Raw genomic sequence first — 27,133 nt, forward strand, 5'->3', positions numbered from 1 at the left:
GCCGAACTAGAGGAAGAAGGCGAAGAAGACAACGATTCAAGTCTTTTCTTTTTGTCTTTCTTCTCTATTTTGTCCTCTAGAGCTTGTAATTTCTTTATGACTGTGTGTACCAATGAGTCAGAAAGCGTATTTGTCTCTGAAGGCGTGCAACCAAAGTAGCGAGAGAAATAAGCAGTAGGCTGTGACGTTCCATGGCGTCCAGCCCCATTGGCCCCATGTGACGTTGTGACGTCACCACGCTTGTAAGGAGAGACTGAGCCGCTAATGCTGGTATCCCTGCGAGTGCTGCAAAACTGTTTCCAAAGTTCTGCTTTGCCAGAAACATCGATGTTGTTGTTGGTGCCGTAGCATTTGCTCCCATAAATTGCAGGCCAGGGGTGCGGAACATTCATTGTCGGCGGGCCCGGATGGAAACGTGATGCCATATAGTGAGAAAGCAACCCTTCCAAGGTTGGTACGCCTGGTAGGCCTAACGCTGACCACGTTCCTTCCATTCTCTGTGCATCGGGGGGCTGAAATCTGGGACAATGATGGCGATGCCCCCTCTCCCTGCCGGGAATGACAGAGCGTAATTCACGCATAAAATTACCAAAACCCCTCCTGGAGTTTCCAATAACGAATCGCTAGAAGAAACTGAAGGTTATGGGAAACCATCAAAAGCAGGTGACGAAACATATGAGCAGTCTGATGTATTGCAGATACAAAAGAAGCCGATGACACTTGGTTATCCAAAGATGGCGTCGTCTCCTTTCTTTTGTACTGGCCTTTCCCAATAAAACTTCATCCATTGTTCCACCAACCAACCACGACAAACTGCACCTACTACACATTGGATGAGGATCTGTAGCTACCGATGTTAAAAATCTTGAACAAGGAAACCCACTCACTCCAGGGCATTTCCTTTGTCTCTTACGAGATCCCAAAGAAATTTTCCCTTGAAGCAAAATCTCCATATCTCACAATGTACACACACCTAGCAGATCACACCCCACACTGAGATAACCAAGAGAGAAAAAAGGAAAATATGAATAAAACAGGCAAACTAAACTGGCTTTAAACAGATAGAAAGTAATCATGTCCTATCTTAAAGGCGGTAGGAAAGTAACTGATATGTCACGATGCCAAGGGCATTCTGGGAACTACCATGCCCTGTGACCTGGTACAGATGCCATAGTCCTGGATCTCACAAGTTTTTTTACTAATTCTACCGGTTTCAGCTTGGCGCTAGTATTATCCTAATGTTAAGACCGAAGGTATGTTTTATATATGAACAAACAAAATTTCTCGAAAATTTCGTTCAAAAAACAGAATGTTCGACATAAGAATCATTCGACAAACGAGGTACCACTGTACTATTACATATCAGGGCAAAGTACTTGGCTGTGACTCTGTCTAAGTCATTGTTAACAAGTCTAGGGCACCATAAGGTGGATTGTGGAGCCTGTAGACTTTTGAATTTTGGTTAGCGACGATTTCAATTAGCATCAGGCCCTCAGGAATGGAACCCGCTGTTAACCGGGGGCTGCCTGTATCTAGCTTGAAAGATTCGAAGATGCATTATAAATTTGAAAGAAACATTAATCAAGGCAGTAGTAAAAGATCTGCAGATAGCTGAAGGAAAAGCAAGCAGAATGAAAAAGTGCATTTCGACAGAAAAAGAGGAATAGGCTAGCAAATGAGAATTTAGAATAAGCAAAACATGAGAGATTGGTCGGCGACTGAGTCAACGTAATATTTTGTGTTGCATGACAAACAGAATAACTCACTACAGACACAAATATCATCTCAATAAAACTGTCTATACCTATAGTATAGTTAATCCTACATGTGCTAACATCCTCAAACTTGGTACCGATGACGGCAGAATGCGCATATGGAGCAAAGATTAACATTTACCCAAAACAGTCCATATGACTGTGTACACCAATGAGTCAGAAAGCGTATTCAGACCGTGAAAAGGATGAAGTAGGTATTGGAGAGCACAGAACCCCACTGCCCCGAGAACTGACCGAGTTCCATGGTAGCTGACTATCGCAAGGCACACTATCGCAGGGCAGTCCAAGGCTTACGCTACGTACAGGTGAGGGCACCAACACCTTACCTCTAACATGAATGTAAAAAGAGCGTACAGTACTATGGAGGGATACAGGACATTTCCTGTCACGAACTCTGTACAACTTGCATTCGACACTAAAATAAGTTTAATTTCATGTTCTAACTCCTCGATACGCTTTTCCTGAACTGCATGGGGAGCAGAAGACGGAGCTACAAAGGAAGTCTCAATACTAGTACTACCAAAATGCCTAAACTAAGTAGGGAATCCTGCAGATGAAGGGACACTAAGTAGGATAGAACCAACAGAATTATTAAGTCCTGACCTAATTAACTGCTTTCGCAATCTATCAGCTTCCCTTCTTTCCTATAAGTATCTGACATATTCAGATACTTATAGGAACAATCCCCAACATTCCTCACAATCTAGTTCCAGGACCACACTCTGTACCCTGCAACTAGTACAAACAAAATGTTGATTTACTTCAAATTCCAACATCCTACTTACACCAAAATCATTCCTACATAGCCTTAAGGGGGCCGGCCGGAACCTCTATATATGGAGGTATAGGGCAAAAAATGCAAAGTCATGAAAAAATTCATGGAGCTTCATATGGCAATTGAGAATACTATACGAAATATTTCGTCTAAATTCCTCTTACTTTTGTAGTTACAGGGTAATTAGTTAATGTAACTCAATAAGCCTGAAACATTGATCCGTACAAGAAAATGCAATATTTCTTCTATTATCGTAAATTTTGATAATTATTGTCAAAGAAATTGGGAGAAATGGCATCTGTAGACATTCCCCGAGTCGAGAAGGAGGCTTCAGGCTCAAGCTACCAAGTCCAGTCCTGATTTAGTGCGATCACAGACGTCAAGTAGTCTACACATTCCATTTTCACGTCTGACATTCGCCTGCTTTCTAAGTATGTTTATGTATGTTTCGGCAAGAATTTCATCATGCCAATGAGGAAAAGACAAGGGAAACATCTCGCTAACATACAGACGAAGAAAAAGCGCTTCAAGTATTATTGACAGAATATCATAATATATGCGTAGTTAGTGAAGAGAGAGGGGAGGGTTGCTTAGTAATGCCCCCGTCTTGCTTGACAGCACACGTCACACTGTGCTAAGGCTACGATCTTTGAGCAAAGAGATCTTCATTTATGATAAAATAACAAAGTTTGGTTTTTTACTACCCAAAAATGGAATATGAAATTCATAATAATCATGATTTATTAAATTTGTTCCTTTGTAAAAAAAAGTGTACGCCTTTCGAGTTTCACCTCTTGACATTCCTCCTTGCAATTACGTTTATCTTTGTTTCGGGCAAGAATTCATCATGCCAAAGAGGAAAATACAAGGAAAACATCTCGCTAACACACAGAACGAAGAAAATTCGCTGTAATAAGCCAGAGTTAGTGGAAGGGGGGATGAGAGAATTGCGTAGGAAGGAGTCCCCCATCTTGCCTCAAGCAGTCCAGGCTGCGATATATGAGCAAAGGGATCATCATTTATGATTAAATGATAAATAAAATAGTTTTGGTTAATTTTTACTACACAAAAAACAAATATACATTCATAATAATCATTATTTAGTTAATATTGTCTTTATAGAAATACGAAGGAAAACTTGAACGCCCCGTATCTCAAAACTATACTTATTGACCTTCAAAATCTATCTTCTCACTTAGTTTTAAAGCTATAACATTGGAATTTGGTATATAACTCAGAAAGACATTATATAGAACAATCAAATAGAGCCCTTTTTCCAATTTTGTTCGTAGTTTTTTTATAAATTTTTTTCTCCTGATTTATAGGGTTTATTTTTTTACCATATTGAAAAATTCATATCTAGCAAAAAAATGATATTGTTATTATACAATAAAGTTTCAATACATACTTACCATGGCAGATATATACATAGCTAAAGACTCCGTCGTCCCGACAGAAATTCAAATTTCGCGCCAACTCGCTACAGGTAGGTCAGGTGATCTACCGGCCTGCCCTGGGCGGCAGGACTAGGAACCATCCCCGTTTTCTATCATATTTTCTCTCTTCCACCTGTCTCCTGCGGGGAGGCTGGGTGGGCCTTTAATTGTATATATCTGCCAGGTAAGTATGTATGAAACTTTATTGTATAATAACAATATCATTTTCATACAATCAACTTACCTGTCAGATATATACATAGCTGATTGGCACCCTTCGGTGGAGGGTAAGAGACAGCTACTATATGGAATAGACAGGTAAACAACATATGTTGTAGGTATAAATAAAACCTTGGTTCCTACCTGATAGGTGGTAGACTTCGTGGGTGTTTGCCCAGTAGTCTGCATCACCTCAAGAAACTTTAGCGAGATATATGATCTATGGCCAAGAGTTCTTGTGGGTCTGCCGATGGGTCTTATCCACTTACTCGGCAGAGCCTAAAAGGACTTTGTCAATGGGTGCTGATCCACTTATATGACAATACACCTTATGAAGGAGCACACAACCAATCCCGACCACCTGATCCTAACCATATGTTTTAGAACTAAGGATTGTTACGAGTTTATCCCCGAACTCGTCACAACAACCGTAACTCAAAACCACTACGCACACATACATAATTTTCAAAAAAAAAATTATACTCATCTAATTGGATATGAACAAGAGTCTCTTACTGAACAAAACAGACGGCCGCCCGCCCGTGGCGAGCCTAAGTCCTCCATTGTTCGAAGAGACTCTCGAACATATCCAAAAAGAAGAAAAGATATATATTTTAAGGATTGGTGTCGGCTCCCGTACCCAGAATCGTATCCGCCGATACGAAAGGACCTAGAGAAAACACTTCTCATATGTCACACGAACGTCTTTCAAGTAATGAGATGCAAATACTGAGTTGCATCTCCAAAATGTCGTATCTATGATGTTTTTAAGCGACATATTCTTATAAAACGAGAGAGACGTCGCTACAGCTCTTACTTCATGAGCTTTTACTCTCAGTAGTTGTGTAAACAGTTCGTCAGGACAGACCTTATGAGCGTCCGTAATGACGTTTCTTACAAAGAACGCCAGAGCATTCTTAGACTCAGTCTTGTGGGGTCTTTTACCGCGCACCAAAGACCTTGTCTAGAGCCTCCAACTGACGCTTTCTCTGAAGGTAGGACTTCAGCGCTCTAACAGGGCATAGAGACCTCTCTGCTTCTCTGCCTACGAGCGACATTCCTTTGACTTCGAATGACTTAGGCCAGGGATTCATGGGATTCTCGTTTTTCGCTAAAAAACAGGGTCTTAAACGAGCAAATAGCCGAGTCTCCCTTGAATCCTACTTTATCCTGCAGAGCTTGTAATTCACTAATTCTCTTTGCCGTAGCTAAAGATAATAGGAATAGGCATTTTCTAGTTATGTCTCTAAACGATGCCAGATGAGGAGGTTCGAATCTATCCGATGACAGATAATTTGAGGACTACGTCCAGGTTCCAGTTCGGAGGTACTGGTTCCTTAGACTTGAAGTCTCAAAGATCTTATGAGATCGTGGAGATCTTTGTTATTTGCCAGATCTAATCCTCTGTTCCTGAATACAGCCGAGAGCATACTTCTGTATCCCTTTATTGTGGATACGTCTAGATGAGATTTTTCTCTCAGGAATAGCAGGAAATCAGCAATTTCCGCTATAGAGGTATGGAGGAGGACAACTTCTTGGATCTACACCACCTTCTAAATACCTCCACTTCGATTGGTATACTTTCGTAGTGGAGGTTCTGCGTGCTCTCGCGATCGCGCTTGCCACTTCGCGAGAAAGCCTCTCGCTCTGACAAGTCTTTCGATAGTCGAAAGGCAGTCAGAGCGAGAGCGGAGAGGTTTTGATGGTACCTCTTGAAGTGTGGTTGTCTGAGAAGATCCGTCCTTCTTGGTAGGGATCTTGGAAAGTCTACGATCCACTCTACCACCTCCGTGAACCATTCCTGGGCCGGCCAAAAGGGGGCTATAAACGTCATCCTCGTCTCCTTTGACGCCACAAACTTTTTCTTACTAACCCCAGGATTTTGAATGGGGGAAAAGCATAAACGTCTACTCGAGACCAGTTTAGCAGGAAGGCGTCCACCATAAGTGCTCTTGGATCTTCCACGACCGAGCAAAACACTGGGAGCCTTTTTTGAAATGAATGTGCGAAGAGATCCACATGAGGAGTTCCCCACAGAGACCAGAGATCGAGACACACTTCCTCGTGTAGTGTCCATTCTGTATGAAGGACCTGGTTCCTCCTGCTGAGCCTGTCCGCCCTCACATTCCTTACTCCCTGTACGAACCTTGTAAGCAGGGAGATGTTCCTGTGAGACGTCCAAAGTAATAGATCTCTCGTGAGCTCGTAAAGGAACGAGGAGTGCGTCCCTCCCTGTTTCCGAATGTAGGCAAGTGCGGTGGTGTTGTCCACGTTTACTTGCACTATCCTGTTTGACACCAGCGGTTCTAGGCTCTTCAAGGCCAGATGTACTGCGAAGAGCTCTTTGCAGTTTATGTGCCAAGACACCTGTGCTGGTTGCCAGGTGCCTGACACTTCCTCTGAGCCTAATGTCGCTCCCCAACCTCTCTCCGACGCGTCGGAGAACAACACTAGGTCTGGGTTCTGTGTTCTTAGAGAGATCCCTTTGTTCTCTTCCAGAGGGAGCAACCACCATTGTAGGTGTGACTTTATCTCCACTGGAATGGGAAAAACGTCCGACAGTTGTCCGGTTTTCCAGCTCCAAGACCTCTTGAGGAAGAATTGAAGCGGACGTACATGTAGTCTTCCTAGAGGGAAGAATTGTTGTAGCGAGGAAAGCGTCCCCAGAAGGCTCAACCCATTCCCCTCGCTGACGTTTGTTGCTTCTCTAAGAAGAGAGAGACTATTCGCAAACCTTTTGCGATTCTCTCTTGCGAAGGAAAAACTCGAAAACCCCGAGAATCCATCCGAATCCCCAGATAGACTAGGTCTTGTCTGGGGGTCAACTGAGACTTCTCGAGGTTCACAAGCAATCCCAACGCTTTGATTAAATCGAGAGTTAACTTTAGGTCCTCCAAGCACTGTCTCTCCGATCTGGCCCTGATGAGCCAGTCGTCCAGATACATAGAGACATTCACTCCTTTGAGGTGAAGAAACCTCGCCACATTCTTCATCAGGCTTGTGAAGACCTGAGGAGCTGTGGACAGGCCGAAACACAAGGCTCTGAACTGAAAGATCCTTCCCCCCGTCATGAAACGGAGGTACTTCTTCGATGAAGGGTGGATCGGGACGTGAAAGTAGGCGTCCTGGAGATCTAAAGACACCATCCAATCTCCCTGACGTAATGACGCCATGACTGAAGCAGAAGTCTCCAATGGAGAACTCTCCTTCTGAACAAAAATTTGTTCAGAGAGCTGACGTCCAGTACTGGTCTCCAGCCTCCCGAGGCTTTCGCCACCAGAAAAAGGCGATTGTAAAACCCCGGGGAGCGTTGATCCCGTACCAATTCTATCGCTCTCTTGTCCCACATTTGCTCCACCATCGATCGAAGAGTATCCCTCAGCACAGGATCCTTGTATTTGGCTGATAGTTCCCTTGGTATTGACGTTAAGGGAGGAATGTTCAGGAAAGGGATACGATATCCTTTCCTTAAGATCGCCAAAGCTGACGCGTCTGCATTTATCAGTGTCCAGGCTTCCACAAATCCCAGGAGCCTGGCACCTACTGGTGCTTGGAGGAGAGAATCTTCATTTTCCTTTCTTAAAGGGACGAAAAGCAGATCTACCTCTCTTCTCTGGAGCCTTCCTCCTTGTGGAAGGTCTGGAGGTCGGAACACCTCGAAAGGGCTGCACCGTTGTACTGGGTCCTTCTTTCTTGCTGACTGCATCAGCAGATCCTGAGTTGCCTTCTCAGTTAAAGAATGCGCAATGTCCTTTACTAACTGAGAAGGGAACAAAAAGTCAGATAGAGGCGCATATAGAAGTGCTGCTCTCTGAGCATGTGAGACTGCCTTAGTTAAGAAGGCGCCATATACAGTCCTTTTCTTTAAAAGACCTGCTCCAAACAAAGAGGTTATTTCAAAAGATCCATCCTGTACCGCCTTGTCAATACAAGACAATATGCATAAAAGGGCTTCAGGTTCGATTCCTTCCGAATCATGTGCTTTCTTGGACATCACCCCAAGGGACCAATCTAAGAAGTTAAAAACTTCCAATACACGAAAGAGTCCCTTGAGGAGATGATCCAGTTCCGAAATACCCCATGTAATCCGTGCACGGATTGAGACTTGGACGCCTTGAAGCGTCAACCAAAGTCGAAAAAATCTGTTTCGGTTGTAGAAGGGAGAGCAATACCCATATTCTCTCCCGTCTGATACCAAAACAGCCTCTTTTCCCAGCCAATCTTGCTGGAGGCATACAGAAGACTGTCCTTACTAAGTCTTTCTTAGACTTCATCCAAGAGTCTAAGGAATGTAAAGCTCTTTTCATCGATATGGTAGGTTTCATTTTGAGAAAAGACGAAGGCTTCTTCGTCTTAGTACTGGAAAAGAGCGATCGCGGAGAAGGAGGAGCGGCAGGAGTCAACTCGTCTCCGTACTCCTCCAGCAGTAGGGTAGTCAACACCTTATAGTTAGAGAGACCTTCTCTTCCACTATATTCGTCATCCGAGTTTTCCTCTAACTCGGGATCCACATGCTTCTCCGCTCTCCTTTCGAACGTTCGTCTTCTTGAGGAGACAAACTCCTAATAGGAGAGGGGCTAAGGGAATGATACTCCTTCCTCTTTCCCGCTCTAATAGTTTTTGAAGGCGTCATCGGCTTCGGCTTCTCTAGAATCTTAGAAGACGCTTCCCGCTTACATGACGCTTCCCGTTCGGCAAGCGTCATGGATGACGTCTTTTGCTGACGTCTCGATGACGCTTCGCGCTGGAAAGACGCTCCGCTCTCCAAAGGCGTCCTACTTGGCGTCATAATATTGGACGAAGCGTCATGTCTATGCTCCTTTCCAATGACGCTTCGCGTCTAAAAGACGTTCTTACGTCTCTCTGGCGTTACGACACTCTCGTAAGCACCTGTTCTCGCTCTCGAACTAGACGTTTCTGTAAGACGTTTAGCCGTTTCCCGTCTGTATGACGCTTCTCGTTGAACAGGTGAGAGAAGACGAGACTTCTTAATTGGAAGCGTCACGTCCTTCCGACGTGGCGCTAAAACTCCCACTAAAGATGACAGTTGCTCTTGAACTGCCATGATGATCTTTCTTGACGCTTCTCCCACGTCCAGTGCATGACGTCTTTCGTCATCACTCGGGGGAGAAGAAGGAAAGGGTACTTCCGCGTACACGTCAGGTGACGCTGACGTCCCCTTCGCTTTCTTGCTAGAAGACGGAGCGTCATCTGAGAAACGCTCTGGACTAGAATCAATGTCAGGCTTCATATGACGCTTCAGCGGTCTCGACAAGTTCGATTCCTTCCACCCTCGTTTAGGTGAGGGAGAGGGAGATGACGAGAAACACTCGCGAATGACGCTTTTTCTAAAGCGCCATTGAGCCGCCTGCCACGAAGCAGAGCTAGCTGAAGGGACGTCTGACCGTTGGGGATCCCCCACAACCTCCTTAAGGCTTTCGACTTTCCTTCTCCTCTGGGCTTGTGAGCTTGGAAGAGGTCTAGGCCTGGGAGCGTCGCAGGGACGATCAAACGCCCCCTCCACAACACTGGGAGAACTCACTTCACAGTAATGTTCACTTTCACTAGCCTTACCTTTGAAGTCCGCCATCTTGGACTTCATGTCTCTAATTGTAGCTTTCAGATTGGCGATTTCCGATGCCGAATCCGAAAAAGCACTCTGAGAATGAGATACATAGGGAGAATCTACATCAGTAGGATTAGAATTATCAGTAAAAGGCTCAATAGGCCTTGAACTCACACCTTTCAATCGTCTAATTCTATCCTCTCTAACTTCTTCAAATAAGAAGTCAAAGTCTTCCCACTCCTCTGCATTCAATCCCTCGCATTCCTTACAAGTATTGATAGCAGAACACTGAAACCCCCTACATTTACGGCATACAGTGTGAGGATCAACCGAAGCTTTCGGTATCCTCACCCTGCAGCCTACATTCAACACACATTCTCACACTCTACATTTAGAATCAGACATACTGAGAAAAATCCAAAAGAGTTATTCCAAAAACAGTCCACAGTAGCGAATGCCAAAACACGATCCAAATACGTCACCAAAAAGCCGAAAAACGTTGATCAAATGTTGAAAAATGAATCTAAGTCAGGAGGTAATAACAACAATGTTGATACCACCGGCGACAGAGAAAATATGATAGAAAACGGGGATGGTTCCTAGTCCTGCGCCCAGGCAGGCGGTAGATCACCTGACCTACCTGTAGCGAGTGGCGCGAAATTTGAATTTCTGTCGGGGACGACGGAGTCTTAGCTATGTATATATCTGACAGGTAAGTTGATTGTATGAAAATGACTTTTAGAAAAAAAAACTCCATTCGATTGGAAGGTCACATCAGGTCTATATATGGTAGTAATCCCAGGTCTTAATATTAAATATCAAGGGAGGAGATAGAATTTGAAAAATGGTTATTTTCGGGATAAATTGCCCTGGCGTCACAAAACCGAAGGTCAGAGGCGAAAATCATATGCGGTTTGGAGATGTCCCAAGTCACCTTATTAAGCGGTATGAATATCAAAGTCCTGTCCTTAAAAAAGGGCATTAGCCGCCGGCCCCCTTAATGTTATATTGGGTTTGCTTCCAGTGGAAGACATCCTAGGAAAATGAAATTACAATACCAAAAACAGATGCAAAACAGCCAAACTTCATTAGAATAACAACAATTGCCTAAGCGCAATGGTGGAAAGGAGAATTCTGACAAGAGCTAAAGCATTCGAAACACACCTGGTGAAGAACAGTGAACTAAACAGTCATCCAAACAGCCAATTTGTTTTTATGTTTGAATGCTGACTCACCTAGTCAATGTGGCGATATAGCTAAATTTAACAGTAGGTAAGATTAGTCTCAAATCAATAATCTAAGTTGAAAGATATGATAAATAACTCTAACAGGAAGTGCATTTAGACACTTTTATTGCTTTCATAATTTTAACATTTTGCTGCATACCTTGCCTGAATTATGCAGTCTGCTTCTTCTTGTGCCTGCCAGCAAACACGCAATACAGTGCTTTCCTGTCTTCATCAACACTGTCAGTAAACACCTGAAACATTGACATTTTGCAGAACAAAGAACACATGATCAGAAAACTACACATATGAAAAAATCCCAGTGTAATTACAATACATATTTATCTTAATTATCTGATTCACAACTTATAATTATCTATACCACTGTACTACTAAATGCTAAGATGTAGCAAAATGCACTATGCACTGCCCACTTGAGTTAATTTTGTTTGAAGTATACTGAAACAACATATTTTATTAAACACAGTGATAAGACACATAACAGGTGTAAGGAATGCCACACACTGTCGCTTGATCTCAAGACTAATAGAAAATTAAAAGAAACAAATCTAAGCTGTCATGCTTGTAAGGGATAATAAATAGTAAATCGTGAAATCAAAGTACAGGCAGCCCGCGGTTAACAGCGCAATCACTCAACGGCGAATCGGTTTTACGGCAGTCGTCAAAAATATTCATTAAAAAAATAATGCATTTTAAAGGTATCTTTACGGCACAATTTTCAGTTAACAGCGCCGCTAGCGCCGTTGTCTAATGAATTCATACATTTGTAGAAATGCCGTTCAGACCATAAAGGTTATGCAAATTATATTAACAAATTTTATGGAGAGTAATTACGTAGGTATTAGGGTAAAATATATGCCTCTGACGCTGTTCTATGCCGAAAATATCGAGTTACATAAGTGCAAATTTAGCTACGGATGTGTCGATTTATAAATGTTCATGCTTTTGTTTAAAATGTGTATGAAAATGTATACGTGAAAGGTATTTTTATTTCTGTACAGAAATATGATGCAAAGGCAGCTTTTGAAACTGCCCTTCACTTTATCAAATACGATGTTTTTCATGTTCTTTTTTGTGAGCCGCCGTCTGCCGCTCTTCCGAAAATATCGAATTAAAAAAAGTGCAAATTAGCGATCGATATGTCGATTTTATAAATGTTTATGCTTTTGTGTTTAAAATGTGTATGGAAATGTATTACAAATAGGGTATTTTTATTTCTGTGCAGAAATAAGATAAAAAGGCAGCTTTTGAAACTGCCCTTCAAGTATCGACTACAATGTTTTTTCAAGTTCGTATGCCGCCGTCTGCCGCTCTTCCGAAAATATAGAGTTAAAAAGAGTGCAAATTTAGCGATCGATATGTCGATTTTTTAAATGTTTTATGCTTTTATGTTTTAAAATGTGTATGAAAATATATTACGTAAAGGTATTTTCATTTTTGTACAGAAATTACAATACAAATTAAGGCAGCCTTTGTAACTATGCTCCACGTTGTCAGGGGAGGTTTTTTCATGTTCGTTCTTGTCCGCCAGTTCCGAAAAATGCATTGTGTTATTTTATTAATTATGCATCTTTTCCATAAATCCTTTAAAAAGTTATACATTATTTCACTATATCCAAGAATATTGTATGTATTCTCATATTATTGTATTTTAAAATACTACGGCAAATTTAAGCCAGTATTCCGCGGAGCGGCCAATGTTGTGGTTTGAAATCCGCTGATGAATACGAGTTTGTTTCACCATAACGCAATTCTGAGCGAATGCTCTTGCTCTTCTAGTTAGCATAAACGAATATCTAGATACTTGACTTATATGAGACAAAGTTATTTTTCCTTATACAGCGTGTTTTTAGGTGGAAATATTTTATTGAATTGTCTCGCTGTGAATGTGATCTACTTTTTATTTCGTTAACAGATTACGTTGGTGGCATGTTTATTGCGTAAAAAACTATGTGATTCCGTTTGCAATAATCCTTTATATCATCGTAATACGAACTTTACATTGTTTATCTTATATCGGCGTGAAACCAACAGTAAAATGTGTTCTTTCAAGCACAGTAGTTTTGATTAAAATGATTTTATCCCAATTTTATCTACGGTTGTGTTTGATGGCATATACGTCTACTGCAGTTTTATCCTTGTTGCCGATGTACGATAAGAGTCATTAGCAACTTGAAGTTTTCTCAGCTTCAGGTATAACTAGGTTTAAATTTAAACAGTATATTTCCCGATTGATCTTTAATCTATATTGATCTCTGATCTATAGTGAATAAAGTTATTACATAGATATCTCAGTTCTATTCTATACATAACGCCATTTATAACAACTACGGTATGTTGTACTGTAGTACGATGATTGAAATATACAAGCCAAACGGGTGTTATCCAGTTTGGTTGTACTTAGAAAAAAGAAGTCGTTTCTCGTTCGGTTGTTCATGGCTTTACACGCTCACGCAACGAGTATAACGTTAAAACCATGCTTTCATCATTCTCTTTTCCTGTTACTGAACTTATGTAACTAGAAGATGGATAAAGTTAGGCCATTGTAATTTGATCTCTCATAAAATCGGACTATCGTAAGACTAATGATCGTAACCTGAACACTACAGCTACCTGTACACTTTATAAACTTTATTATATCTTTACATACTCTAGACACCACATGTACTGTACAGTAAATTCTATAGTACTATACTGCATAAATATAATTTTACCTATTGCGCCTTGTGGGATTACGGCGCCTTTGACTGGTCTAGAGTTTCAAAAGAAGGTGTGCGGTGGCCGTAGGCTTTAAAATCGCTTAGCGTCGGAAATCGCTTGGCGTCGTCGGCCAGAAACGGAACCCCTGCCGCTAACCGAGGGCCACCTGTATCACAAAAATGGTTTTCAATGTTTACAGTGTACAATAAAATACAGGCAGTCCCCAGGTTACGACGGTCTCGGCTTACGACGTTTCGAGGTTACGACGCTTTTCAATTATATTCATCAGACATTATTTCCAGGGTTACGACGCATGTTCCAGGGTTACGACGCCTACAACGCTCATCTGGCAGATGAAACATGACACCAAAAATGCAAAATAATCAATATTTGAAGGTTTTTTTGATGAAAAATGCCATAAGAATGCAGTTTACATAGTTTTCAATGCACCCAAAGCATTAAAAGTAAGGTTTTCTTAGGATTCTTGACGATGTTCCGGCTTACGACGATTTTCGGCTTACGACACGTCTCAAGAACGGAACCCCCATTATAACCCGGGGGACTGCCTGTAATGGTATGCAAAATACTCCTTGATGGTATGGGATGACCATTAGAAGGCACAGTCAACTCCCGGGATTTTTGGGGGATGTGCATCATCCCCTGCCCCTCGAAGAACACCTAAAATCTAAGAATACTTGACACCCCTCTAAAAATGCTTATAACAGCCTATTTTGATAGTTCAAACACCAAATAAACCCTTTAAGAATGCTCATACCCAAGTATTTTAAGTTACTTTTATCTAAAAATGCTTATACCAGAGAATTTTAATACAGTTTTCTTTTTTTCGACTCATTTTAGTCATGAAAATATGACAATATAATAATCAGTGAAAGTAGTACAGCGGACCTCCCATATTTGCATTCTCAAGATTCAATGACTCCTATTCACAAGGTTCCTCTATGAATCATATCTACCCATTATTTGCAAGAATTCACTTATTCGTAGTATTTTTCAGCAAAAAATATTTACTAATTACTGTATTTTCACATCAATTTCATGACTAAAAATCACAATTTTTTAAAGTAAATTGTATTTTTCCTAATTATACAAACCTGAGGCCCTTTATATTAGGAATTACTTTACAGCAAAGCTGGACACAGCTGTTTTATTCTTGAACAGGGTGATTACGCAGTAACTACCGCCTGGTAGGACCAGCCGTGCCCCGACGTAAACACCTGCCAACTTTGTCTTTCAACCTAGGTTTCAGTCAGACTGATCTGTGGCATGAGGTGAGCATTGTAATGTAAAGGACCTCAGGTTTGTATAGTTAGGAAAAAAACAATTCACTTTAAAAAATTGTGATTTGTTCCTACATGATACACAAACCCTCCATCCTTTACATTAGGAAGACGACACACTGATTGGTGGGAGGAATTGGAGTGAGATTCTAGAATCTACTGGAGTTCAGCACACATGGGCTATTCCTCCTGTCATAAGAGCAAGGAGTGCCCTGTCCCTGAACACTTGATCGGAGTGTAAAAGCTGCATTATCAAGACTGACTTCTGGGCCTTTTTGAAATGAGTGAGGAACTGTAAGTCTTCTGAAAATGGGCTGGGAAAAACATGTAGAATCAGAGGCATTAACACAAAGTTCTGGGAAGAGTTAGCATTATTGTCAGTCTCCTTCCTCCCATTCCTAGAGGAAGGAGCAGGATTGCTTCTATGATTCTGATAAGAAAAATAGAAAGGAAATTTGATGTGCAAGCTTACTGCATCAAATGGCCAACCAGTAAGGTAAGTTCGAGTCCTATCCTCAACCCAAAGAAAAAGGAGTAGAAGTACAGGGAGGGGGAAGGGTGGGATGCCAGTCACTTCCGCATTGGGAGTCAGTACTGGAGGAAGAAATCAACATTCAATGAAGGGTGTCGATCCTCCGAGGTACAGCAACACACCAACAGGATAAAGTAATGATTGATTTGGATCAACCAATACAAAGTTGAAAACACAGATCAAGAAGGATTCAAACTCATCAATAGATGCTGAATGCTTGCACATCCGGGATGGAGTCACAACACAACACCAACCTTTAGAAGGGTGATGTTGAGAACGAACTATGCAAATCATCCATCATCTTCGCCTATGCCGGAGAGACGAGATGCGGTCTTTGAATAAAAAAATTCTGTCCGATGATTCTCACTAGGTATGTGCACTCTAAACAAGAGTCAAATGCCTTCTAGAGACTCTGGTCCCTGGATGGCAAGACAGAAAAGTTTCTCATCAGTAGTTGCATCTCAACTAAGGAAACAATACTACTTTAGTGAATGAATAACGCGAATGTGGACCTATGTCTTCACAGTTAAATTGGAGAGAAGTGAACTTTCACAATTCTGATCATAGAAAAAGCCCTGTCAATAACACCAACCAATGAAGATGGTTCTAATCCCTGGCATGTTAGAGGACTGAAAGTTATTCCACTATTTCATTGCTGTTTGGTGAGGAAGTCGTGTTTGCAATGAAGGTGGGAAGTCTTTAGTCATGAAAACATATGGATTGTACTGCCTGAAGAACCACTTCTTGTGGATTGGATCAGGGAAGAACTCTCCATTTATCCTGGAAGCAGAGCTAGTCGGGCGGGGAACAGGCAGTCTTCCATTATTCATTTTCAATTCGGGGTGAACAAAGAATACCTGAACACCTTACAAATTAAAAAAATGTATATAAAAAGACAAAACTCAAAATATCTTCAGAAAATAATTCTGAGTAATCGCAGCAACCAATGGGTCAGGTGTGAAGGAGCAGATGTTTAGTTGAGGTGTGAAGGAGCAGATGTTTAAAAGACTTCTGTTTATACTTTTGGTGGGTAAACAATGATAATGAGTCTGAGACATATCTCAGACTGAAAATTCTCACTATGTCAAATGTGTAGTACAAGACATAAACCTTACACGAGAATTGGGAGCCAACCAGAGACCTAAGTCTGTGATGGCTGGGCAGAGAGATTCGAATTAACAGTTAACCCTCGTCAGAGGAGAAACAATACTAAGATGATAGATTGTCAGCAAGAAGGCAGAACTTTGCCCCTTGCTCGACTGTGTATATTGAGTTGCCTGTTAATGCATTCCATACTGGAATGTTGGAATGCGTTCGGCTTATAGAACTATTGAGTGCAATACACACACTCGAGAACCTAAATTTTGTACATGAACTTTCCTGTCAGATATATACTTAGCTATAGTCTCCGACATTCCCGACAGAATTTCAAATCTCGCACCACACGCGACAGGTAGGTCAGGTGGTCTACCTTACCAGCCGCTGGGTGGCGGGTGTACGAACCAATCCCCCTTTCCTGTCAGATTTTCTCTGTCGGCCGGAACGATAACAACTGTTGTCGTTTCCTTGCGATAGACTTTTCAATTCTCGCTTGCCTGGAGATTAATTTGGACCTTTTTGGTGACGTATTCGCTCTGTTTGGCTTGGCATACGCTATTTGTGGACCGATTTTGACTTTGCGCTGGATTTTTCTTGTAGAATGTCTGACTTAGATTCTGTAACCAAAACTCCGGTTTTGTTTAGAGTATGTTTGATTGAGGGATGTAAGGTGAGGTTACCGAAGGCTTCGGTTGACCCTCACACGGTCTGTGTGAAGTGCAGGGGGAATGAGTGTACTTTTAGTAACCCTTGTAAAGAATGCGAGGTTCTGAATGAGGATGAATACAAGGCTCTTTCTTCATATATTAGAAAGTTAGAACGAGATAGAGTTCGTAAGGCTTCCTCTAGGAGTTCTAGTAGATCGAGAGTGAGTGAAAATGAAACTAACATTAATGTAGTTTTAGAACCTTCCTCCCAGGTTTCAGCCCCTGCTCCCCGCGCCGAAGCCGAAGATTCGTTTTCGGATGCGGCGGCCTTAAAGGCTTCCTTTCAATCTAAGGAAGACAAGACTCGCCTGCTAGAACAAGGTAAGATTGTTAGTGTTGGTGATAAGTGCAGTGTCCCCAGTGATGTGGAGGGTGCGTCTGACCGGCTCCTTAGTGCCTCCAGGCCTAGACCTCTTCCAGACTCCCAGTTCCAGTGGAGGAGGAAAGTCGAAAGCCGCAGGAGGGCTAGGGAGAGCCCCCACCGGTCAGGCGTCCCCTCGGCAGATCCTGAAGTTCGCTCCTAGGCTGCCTCGAAACGTGTCAAGAAGGAGATCCTTCACCAGTGTTTCTCTTCGTCTTCTTCGCCTTCTCCGAAACGCGGTTGGAACTCTACGGATGCGTCGCGCCCGTTGAAGAGGGCTTCGGAGGCTCCCTTCAGTCCTTTGGCGTCCAGCCCAGAAGACTTTACTGAAGAGGCTTCCTTGGAAGTGAAGAGACCCAGGAGATCCTGCGATCGCCCTTCTTCTCCCGCTCCCCGCTCTGCGTTTGCTTCAGAGGAAGATCCTGTAGATTCACTGACTCGAGTGCTGGCGGGCCTCCAGGCTCAGATCTCGGCCCTGGCGGACTCCTTAGCCTCGAGATCCCGTAGAAGGAAGGATGTGTCTCTCCCTATCAAGAGATCTAGGCGCTTTTCTTCGAAGGAACGCTCTCCTCGTAGTCTGCGATCTCCTTCTTTTGGGGAAGCTTCGGCTGAGCATAGGAATTCACGAGAGTGGCACCACTCCCCTGGCTCTCTCTCAGAGGCGTCGAGGCGCCAAACTTCGGACAGGCGCTCTTTGGATGACGAAGGTTTTTCTCCAGATCGGATTCCTGCCTCCGGTATACGCTCCGCTCCGTCTCTTCCGCCTTCCTCTAGAGTACGTTCAAGAGAAGAGAGGCGCTCAGGTCAGAGAAGGCTCATTTCGTCGTCTCCGTCTCGTCGTTCCTCTCCTCGTCTTCTCCGAGAACCTAGAGAGCGCCCCTCTGCGAGTAGGCGCTCTTCTCCTTCCTACTACTCTCCTCGAACTTCGGACCCCGTGACTAGTAGGCGCTTTTCTCCTGTAAGTCGCTCCTCTCCTGTAAGACGTCATGAGTCTAGTAGGAGCCCTGCGCCTGGTAGGCGTCCTTCTCTTGGTAGCAGTTCTCCTGTGGAGAGGCGCCTTGAGCCTCGACTGCTTCATTCTTCTCCTAGTAGGCGCTCATCGATCTCGAGGCGCCCTACTCCTGACCGTTCTCCTCTTGCTAGGAGTCAAGAACGTCTCAAGCGCCCTGCTTCTGTTAGGCGCTCGGAGCCTTACAGCCGTTCTCCGCTTGGTAGGCGCCAAGAGCCTCTCAAGCGCCCTTCTCCTGTTAGGTGCTCGGCGCCTAGCAGCCGCTCTCCGCTTCGTAGGCACCAAGAACCTCTCAAGCGCCCTGCTCCTGACAGGCACTCGGCGCATAGCAGCGTTTCTCCGCTTGGTAGGCGCCAGGATCCTCTCAAGCGCCCTGTTCCTGATAGGCGCTCGGCGCCTAGCAGCCGCTCTCCTCACGATAGGCGCCAGGATTCTGGTAGGCTCTCTCCCTCTCGTAAGCGCCCTGTTGACAGACGTGGTCTTTCAAGGGACAGGAGCCCTACCCCTTCTGCATTTTAAGATTTCGTCTTCCTCAAGGAAGGAGTGCGAGTTTAGACAAGACTTTTCGGAAAAGGCGCCCTTCGGTTTTGACTCGTCGCTCTCCTGTGTGCCGCTCTCCTGTGGATTCGACTCCTCCTTCGAGACGATTGTCTCCAACCTCACGCTATACCCCTGCAAGGAACTCCTCTAAGGATCCTCCTCACTCTCCTCTTCAAGAAGGCCAGGAAGGTTCTGATGAAGAAACGAGTACATCGGCAGCAGTTTCTTCTTACAAGAAGCTCACAGAGCTTCTTCTTCAGGAGTTCGGGGATTCCCTTAGCCCTGCTGCTGCTCCTCTCCGCACTCGTTGTTCTCCACAGCTAAGACAACGAAAGGGTCTTCGTGTGTGAGAATGAATCCGACCCTCTCAATGAAGAAAGCGCTCGGGAGTTTTTTCGGATCCTGGATGCGCACCAAAGAGGAAGCGGGGAAAACTATGTTCGCCTTCCCTCCGTCGAAGCTTTCCGGACGGACTGGATTTTGGTATGAGACAGGAGAGCCCTTGGGGCTGGGTCTCCCGTCCTCAGCCAATGCAGACTTTTCGGCGTTGGTAGATGCCACAAGAAGGTCAGCGCTGAACTCGGCCAAAACAACGTGGGCCATGAATGAGATGGACCACATTCTGAAGGGCATTTTCAGAGTGTTGGAAGTATTCAACTTTCTCGATTGGTCACTCGGAGTCTTAGCCAAGAAGACACAAGGACCAGAGTCTTTTTCTCCGGAAGACTTGCATTGTGTGTTATCCTGTATGGATAAATCAGTGAGGGACGGAGCCAGCGAAATCGCTTCACTGTTTGGGGCGGGCGTCTTGAAGAAAAGATCAGTCTTTTGCTCCTTTTTGACGAAGTCCGTCTCCCATGCGCAGAGATCTTCTTTGCTGTTTTCTCCTCTCTCCACACAACTGTTTCCTAAACATTTCATTCAGGACATTTCGAAGGCTCTCTCTGCCAAGGCTACGCAGGACCTTCTGGCCCAGTCTGCAAGGAAGCCTCGTCCTTCCTTCCCGACTAAGACGAAAAAGGTGAAGTCTACCTCTCAGGAACCCTTTCGAGGGGCTTCTACCTCAAGATCCACCTCGTTCAGAGGTCGCAAACCTAATAGAAGAGGGAGGACTTTTGCGAAGACAATCAAACCTCCCAAATAAGACTCAAATCCTTCAGACAACGGTGGGCGCCAGGCTTTTACAGTTTGCAGAAGTCTGGGCCCAGAAAGGCGCAGATTCTTGGACCCTTTCGATCGTGAAGAAGGGGTACCTCATCCCGTTCACTGCGAGGCCGCAGTGACGACTACCCCAAGGGAGTTGACGGCCAGATACAGGGACCCCATCATGAATCAGGCCCTCCAACTAGCAGTAGATCAGATGCTGGAAAAGGAGGCGATCAAACTAGTGACAGAACATCATTTAGCAGGATTTTACAACCGCCTTTTCCTAGTTCCGAAATCCTCAGGGGGATGGAGACCGGTGTTGGACGTAAGCGTCCTGAACTTCTTCGTAAAAAAGAAGAAGTTCACGATGGAGACCACTGCTTCGGTGCTAGCAGCACTTCGTCCAGGGGATTGGATGGTGTCCTTGGACTTGCAGGACGCTTACTTCCACGTACCAATCCATCCTTCCTCGAGGAAGTATCTCAGATTCATGATGGGGGGAAGAATTTTCCAATTCAGGGCCCTGTGCTTTGGCCTCTCGACGGCCCCCCAAGTCTTCACGGGCATCTTGAGAAATGTAGCGCAATGGCTTCATCTCGAAGGGGTGAGGATATCCCTGTACCTCGACGATTGGCTTATAAGGGCCAATTCCAAAGATCGTTGTCTGAAGGACTTAAAGAAAACCCTGGATTTGACGAATTCGTTGGGGCTCCTGGTCAATCTGCAGAAGTCAAATTTAATTCCCGATCAAGAGTGTGTTTATCTGGGGATCCAGATGAACTCTCTGAGTTTTCGGGCTTTTCCTTCGCAGGAGAGGATAGCCCAGGGACTCGAGAAAGTAACAACCTTCTTAGGGAAAGAAGTATGCACAGTGAGGGAGTGGATGAGTCTGCTGGGGACGCTCTCCTCGCTGGAGCAATTTGTTTCCCTAGGAAGGTTGCACCTGAGACCGCTCCAATTCTTTCTTCATCAGAATTGGAGTCATCGTTCTCAGGATTTGACATTCTCCCTGTCCATTTCGCACCAAGTCAAGGAGGAACTAGCATGGTGGGCAGATCCCAACAAGTTTACGCAGGGACTGTCTCTACAATCCCAGAACCCCAACCTGGTGTTGTTCTCTGATGCGTCGGAAACAGGTTGGGGTGCGACTCTGGGAACCATGGAGGTGTCAGGGACCTGGGTGAGGGACCAGGTATCCTGGCACATCAACAGAAAAGAACTGATGGCCGTGTGGTTGGCTCTGAAAGCCTTCGAGTCCAACATAAGAGGAGCAATTGTGCAGATAAACTCGGACAACACCACGGGTCTGGCATACATCAGGAAACGGGGGGGACTCATTTCTTCTCCCTGTACGAAACAGCAAGAGACCTTCTTCTGTGGGCCGAAGAAAGGAGGATCAAGCTTCTCACCAGATTCGTACAGGGAGAGAGGAATTTAAGAGCAGATCTCCTCAGCAGGAAAGATCAGGTCCTTCCCACAGAGTGGACTCTGCACCAAGATGTATGCCAGAGCCTTTGGAAGTTGTGGGGCAGGCCGCACTTAGACCTATTTGCCACTTCAAAGAACAAGAGACTGGATCTTTATTGCTCTCCCATCTCGGATCCAGGGGCAATAGGGATAGACGCTCTTCTTCTCGATTGGAAAGGACTCGACGTTTATGCGTTTCCCCCCTTCAAGATTCTGGGGATAACTTTAAAAAAGTTCGTAGAGTCAGATTCCACGAGGATAACATTGATCGCTCCCTTTTGGCCAGCCCAAGAATGGTTCACAGAGGTGCTGGAATAGTTAGCGGACCTTCCAAGATCGCTCCCTCTAAGGAGCGATCTACTCAGACAGCCCCACTTCGACAGGTACCACAAAAACCTCCCCGCTCTCAGTCTGACTGGCTTCAGACTGTCCAGAGACTGGTCAGAGCTAAAGGCTTTTCGTCAACAGCTGCTAAAGCAATCGCTAGAGCTAGGAGGTCTTCCACCTTACGAGTATACCAGTCGAAGTGGAGGGACGTCTTCAGAAGGTGGTGCAAGAGAAATAACGTTTCCTCTTCCAGTACCTCTGTGACCCAGATTGCGGATTTATTTCTATTCCTGAGACAAGAATGCGGTCTAGTCGTTTCAACTATTAAAGGATATTGCAGTATGTTGGCGACTGTCTTTAGACACAGAGGCCTCAATTTATCGGAGAATAAGAACCTGCATGACCTTATTAGGTCATTTGAAACAGTGAAGAAGCAGTCTCCTAATACTCCAAACTGGAATTTAGACGTGGTTCTTCAATTTCTTGGATCATCTAGATTTGAACCCCCTAGTTCAGCCTCGTTCAAAGACCTGACTAAGAAGGCGCTGTTCCTGATGGCTCTAGCTTCCGCCAAGAGGGTGAGTGAGCTTCAAGCGATTGAAGGAAATGTGGGATTTAAGGAGGATCTATGGATTGCTCTTTCCTCCCTGGGTTTCTAGCAAAGAACGAAAACCCATCAAATCCATGGCCCAGGAACTTCGAGATTCGTGGGTTATCTTCGCTTGTAGTAGACGAACCCGAGAGAACTCTTTGTCCAGTGAGAATGGTAAAATATTACCTAAAAAGAAAAGAGCAACTGAAGGCCAATCAAGAGGTCCTTTGGTGCTCCGTAAAGGACCCTACTCGACCCTTATCAAAGAACGCGCTGTCCTTCTTCTTAAGAAACCTCATTTAAGAAGCACACGGTTCTTGTAAGGAAGACCATTTTAAGCTTCTTAAGGTGAAAGCCCATGAAGTAAGAGCCATAGCGACTTCTCTTGCTTTCAACAAGAATATGTCCGTGCGGAACCTGATGGAGGCAACCTTTCTGGAGATGTCACTCGGTTTTCGCAAACCACTACTTACGTGATGTGAGAATCACTTATGAAAAATGCTTCGCCTTGGGCCCGTACGTATCGGCGGATTCGGTGCTGGGGCAGGGAGCTGGAACTCATCCTTTTTAGTTGTACAGTGGTCCACCTGTATTCGCAGGGGATGCATACCAGACCCCCCAGCGAATAGTTAAAATCCGCAAATGTTTGGAACCCCTATAAAAACGCTAAAAACAGCCTATTTTGTTAGTTAAAACCTTAAGAAAACCACTAAAAATTTTCATACTTGGTTGTTTTTTTAATAGTTTTATGACAAAAAGTGCATTTTATGATGAAATTGATAACAAAAACCAGGAATTTGTGGATTTTTCTCATAGAAAAATACAGCGAATGAGCGAATTTTCCGCGAATAATGCAGGGAAATGGTCCCGAGAGAAATCCGTGGATGTGTGAGTCCGCGAATCCGGAGAACGCGAATACGGGGGGTCCACTGTATATATTTTTTCCCTTATGTCTTGTGTTTGTTGTTGATGGTTGTCTTAAAGAGGATGCAGGGAGGCATCTCTTTATGTCGTAATACTAACCTTTAGTAGTTTGGTTAGGTGGTCTGATGAGTGTGGCTCCTTGCGGTAGTAGTGGTTAGGACCTGTTAAGCTAGCGGACGAGTTTCCCCTTTAACCAGGCATTTCCGACTTGGATTCTACCACACAAAGGGATCAGATATCCCAGTGTAGATCCAAGAGGTCTTTCAGCAACAGGTCACATCCTAGCTGTAGCTCTCCAGGCAATGCAGACTCAGAGACAGTATCAATGAAGTCTTCTGCCTGAACAGGTAAGAACCAAGGTTTTTATATCCTACAACACCAGTTGTTTCCATTCTTTTCTTATTGGTTTAGCTGTCTCTTACCCTCCACCAAGGGTGCCAATCAGCTAAGTATATATCTGACAGGAAAGTTCATGTACAAAAATGATATTGTTAAACTACAATAAAGTTTTGTACATACTTACCTGGCAGATATATACGTCTAATGGCCCGCCCAGCCTCCCCTCAGGAGACAAGTGGAAGAGAAAATCTGACAGGAAAGGGGGATTGGTTCGTACACCCGCCACCCAGCGGCGGGTAAGGTAGACCACCTGACCTACCTGTCGCGTGTGCCGCGAGATTTGAAATTCTGTCGGGAACGTCGGAGACTATAGCTAAGTATATATCTGCCAGGTAAGTATGTACAAAACTTTATTGTAGTTTAACAATATCATGTTAACCGAATGAGAGGGAAAGAAACGATTGTTGTTGATAATACTGTAACTTACGCATGTCACAAGGTTCCTGTCAATTGTGCACCAACCCAATTCTTCTTCATTCAAGAGAAAAGATTTAGGACTGAAAACAGACCAGCTTTATTCTCTAAGGAAATGAGCAAAGATGAAGCTGTTCTAAAGGGAGGCTTCTAAGGTGATAACAGGACACCAAAGATGACTAGTTCATACCGAACTGGTTATTCCCAAAACAGGAAGACGGCTGAAAGCAAAGAGGGGTATTTTATATCCAGGCAGGCGGGTCTTCCCGCTTACCAAACAGTAGTTACTGCCTAACCACCTTGTTCAGGAATTTAACAGCCTTGTTCCAGCTTCCCCATAAAGTAATTCCTAATGTAGGACCAGGGTTTGTATATTGTGTAAGAACAAGTACTTTTTGTGATAAAACTATTCAACTATTCAAGAGGGGTTTTTTTACATATGCATTCGAGGATTTCATCTATTCTCGGGGGTCTGGTAAGCATCCCCTGTGAATACAGGGGGTCCACTGTATTTCTCTATGAAAAATTCTGCGAATAGGCAAATTTTCCGCAAATAATGTGGATATCCATTTCGCAGAAAATTCTGTGAATAGGTGAAGCTGCAAATCCAGAACGGCGAATAGACGGGGGTTCCACTGTAACAACGACAAAAAGTACAACACTGTTATGTTTTACTGAAAAACTTACTGTGTTAAATTTCTGATCGATGCGTAGACCTAAATGATCTTCCAACAAGTCATATCGTCCTATAATATACAGAGCTTCAATCACAGATGACAATGACCCTTTAGTATGCTTCACAACAGTCACCAGCAGATCCATAGTTTCCTGGAGGTATAAGAAATACTAATAAGGTGGCCTCCAAATGGTAACAGCTCTTCTGACAGACACATAGCATCTCTGTTCATATCCATGACCCTAATCTCACAAGAAATCTGTCTCATCTATTCACTTCAAGTATGCAATCTATGTTTAATTACCTTCTTGGAACAAAGCCTAATATCTACTCCAACTAATCTTCAATGAAGTAAGTTGTCCAGTGGTGTCCTCCTAAGCTCTTTCCAACTCATATCTAAGATTCTATTTCATAAGTTCAATCAAATATGATCGTAGTGGAAAATCAATGAATCAGTCCTTGAATATGTTTTGTTGCAACATTTTATTTAAAAACCATTAACTTCAGTCATAATATTGTCATTTCTTTATTATCTTCTGTCCCACTTATTACAAAGTATTATGGATTTACTAAATTATACTAATTCCTCAAAAAGCTTACTTTGTGATAAGATAATGTAAAGCTTGCATCAAAAATGTTCAGATATTCTAGTGGTCTGACAAGCATTACTTTATTTTTAAAAATTACATTAACATAAAAGAATTATGTGCATGAAAACTATTTAGCCCTTCAAGTTACTTTCCCAAGAAATGCACTACTATAAAACAATAAAGGAAATGTCTACCTCTGAAATAAAGATTCATTAAAGAATGAAAGATCAGGTTAGGTTGCATGACTCAGTGGTTGAGCCTACAGACTGGGCCAATCACTTCTAAGATGCTTACAGGTTCCAGGCTGGAACATGGATCATACATATTATCTATCAATAAAATGATTCTTTACAGTACTCCAATATGTATTACTAATCTAAAAATTACTTTTCAGGTCCTAAAGGATGAATAATTGTCTAAATTTTTGCTTAACGCTAAAATAAAATATTTTGGTTAGCATGCAAAATATTTATTCTATGTTTAGTTCCATGAACAACATAAAAGTTCAATTGTTGCAGTGACTTTTCTAATAAAATCATACAATATTAGTTAGGTTTTCCTACCTTCAACCTTCCATTACAGATGTACTGGCAATACTTGAAGCCATGTTTTGCAAGATATTCAACATCCAAAAGAAGAAATACTATGCTAATAGCTTCATTATCATCCAATTCATACAATGCAGCATTTGTATCAGCACTGTAAAAGACAAGTTTCATAAATTTCTATCCATAAGACAAACCAAATAGTAATCAGTGAAACTGAATTATTTTTGTCATAAGAATTTACATGTAAGTGCATAATCCATCTTACATAAGTATTTAAGTGTAGTTTGTAAGGAGTTCATATCTTTACTGAACCACATTTGATTCCTGATTATGACATGTGCTACTCATTTTTGTCCCTACAAATTATGCACCTGATGCTTCCTTTCCTTTCTAAAGAGGAATTCTTTTTTTTGTTTTTATTACAGCATTACACAATTTTCTCTAAATTCTCTGTTTACACTAAATATGCTTAGAGGCTGTAATAAAACACCTAATTTTAAAATACAGTACAGTAATTTATTTCTTAATATATTTCTAAAATTTTACTAAGACTCCATTATTAGTGACACACAGTTTTCTACATTACTTAACATACACTACACACAAGAAATTAGAATTACATATCCAAAGGGACCACAGATTTCAATCCATCTACTTCTTCAGCTGGATGGAACTTTGCTGATTGAGTCTGAAGCTCTAACTATTCTAGGAGTAACTTTAGACTCGCATCTAACTTTTGAGATGCGTACATCTAATGAAAGTTTCAGCAAATGCCGCACAAAATTTA

At 43.1% G+C, this 27,133-nt stretch overlaps 1 protein-coding gene and 1 pseudogene across 1 annotated transcript in view; both read right to left on the reverse strand.

Annotated features, from left to right (window-relative positions):
- LOC135224011 (uncharacterized) overlaps window positions 1-27,133 on the reverse strand; it is a 248,225-nt gene that overhangs the window by 85,245 nt on the left and 135,847 nt on the right. The window lies entirely within an intron of this gene.
- Window positions 1-27,133, reverse strand: part of LOC135224257 (uncharacterized) — a 218,359-nt pseudogene that overhangs the window by 7,022 nt on the left and 184,204 nt on the right.

Source organism: Macrobrachium nipponense, chromosome 10, assembly GCF_015104395.2.
Source record: "Macrobrachium nipponense isolate FS-2020 chromosome 10, ASM1510439v2, whole genome shotgun sequence".
Lineage (NCBI taxonomy): Eukaryota > Metazoa > Arthropoda > Malacostraca > Decapoda > Palaemonidae > Macrobrachium > Macrobrachium nipponense.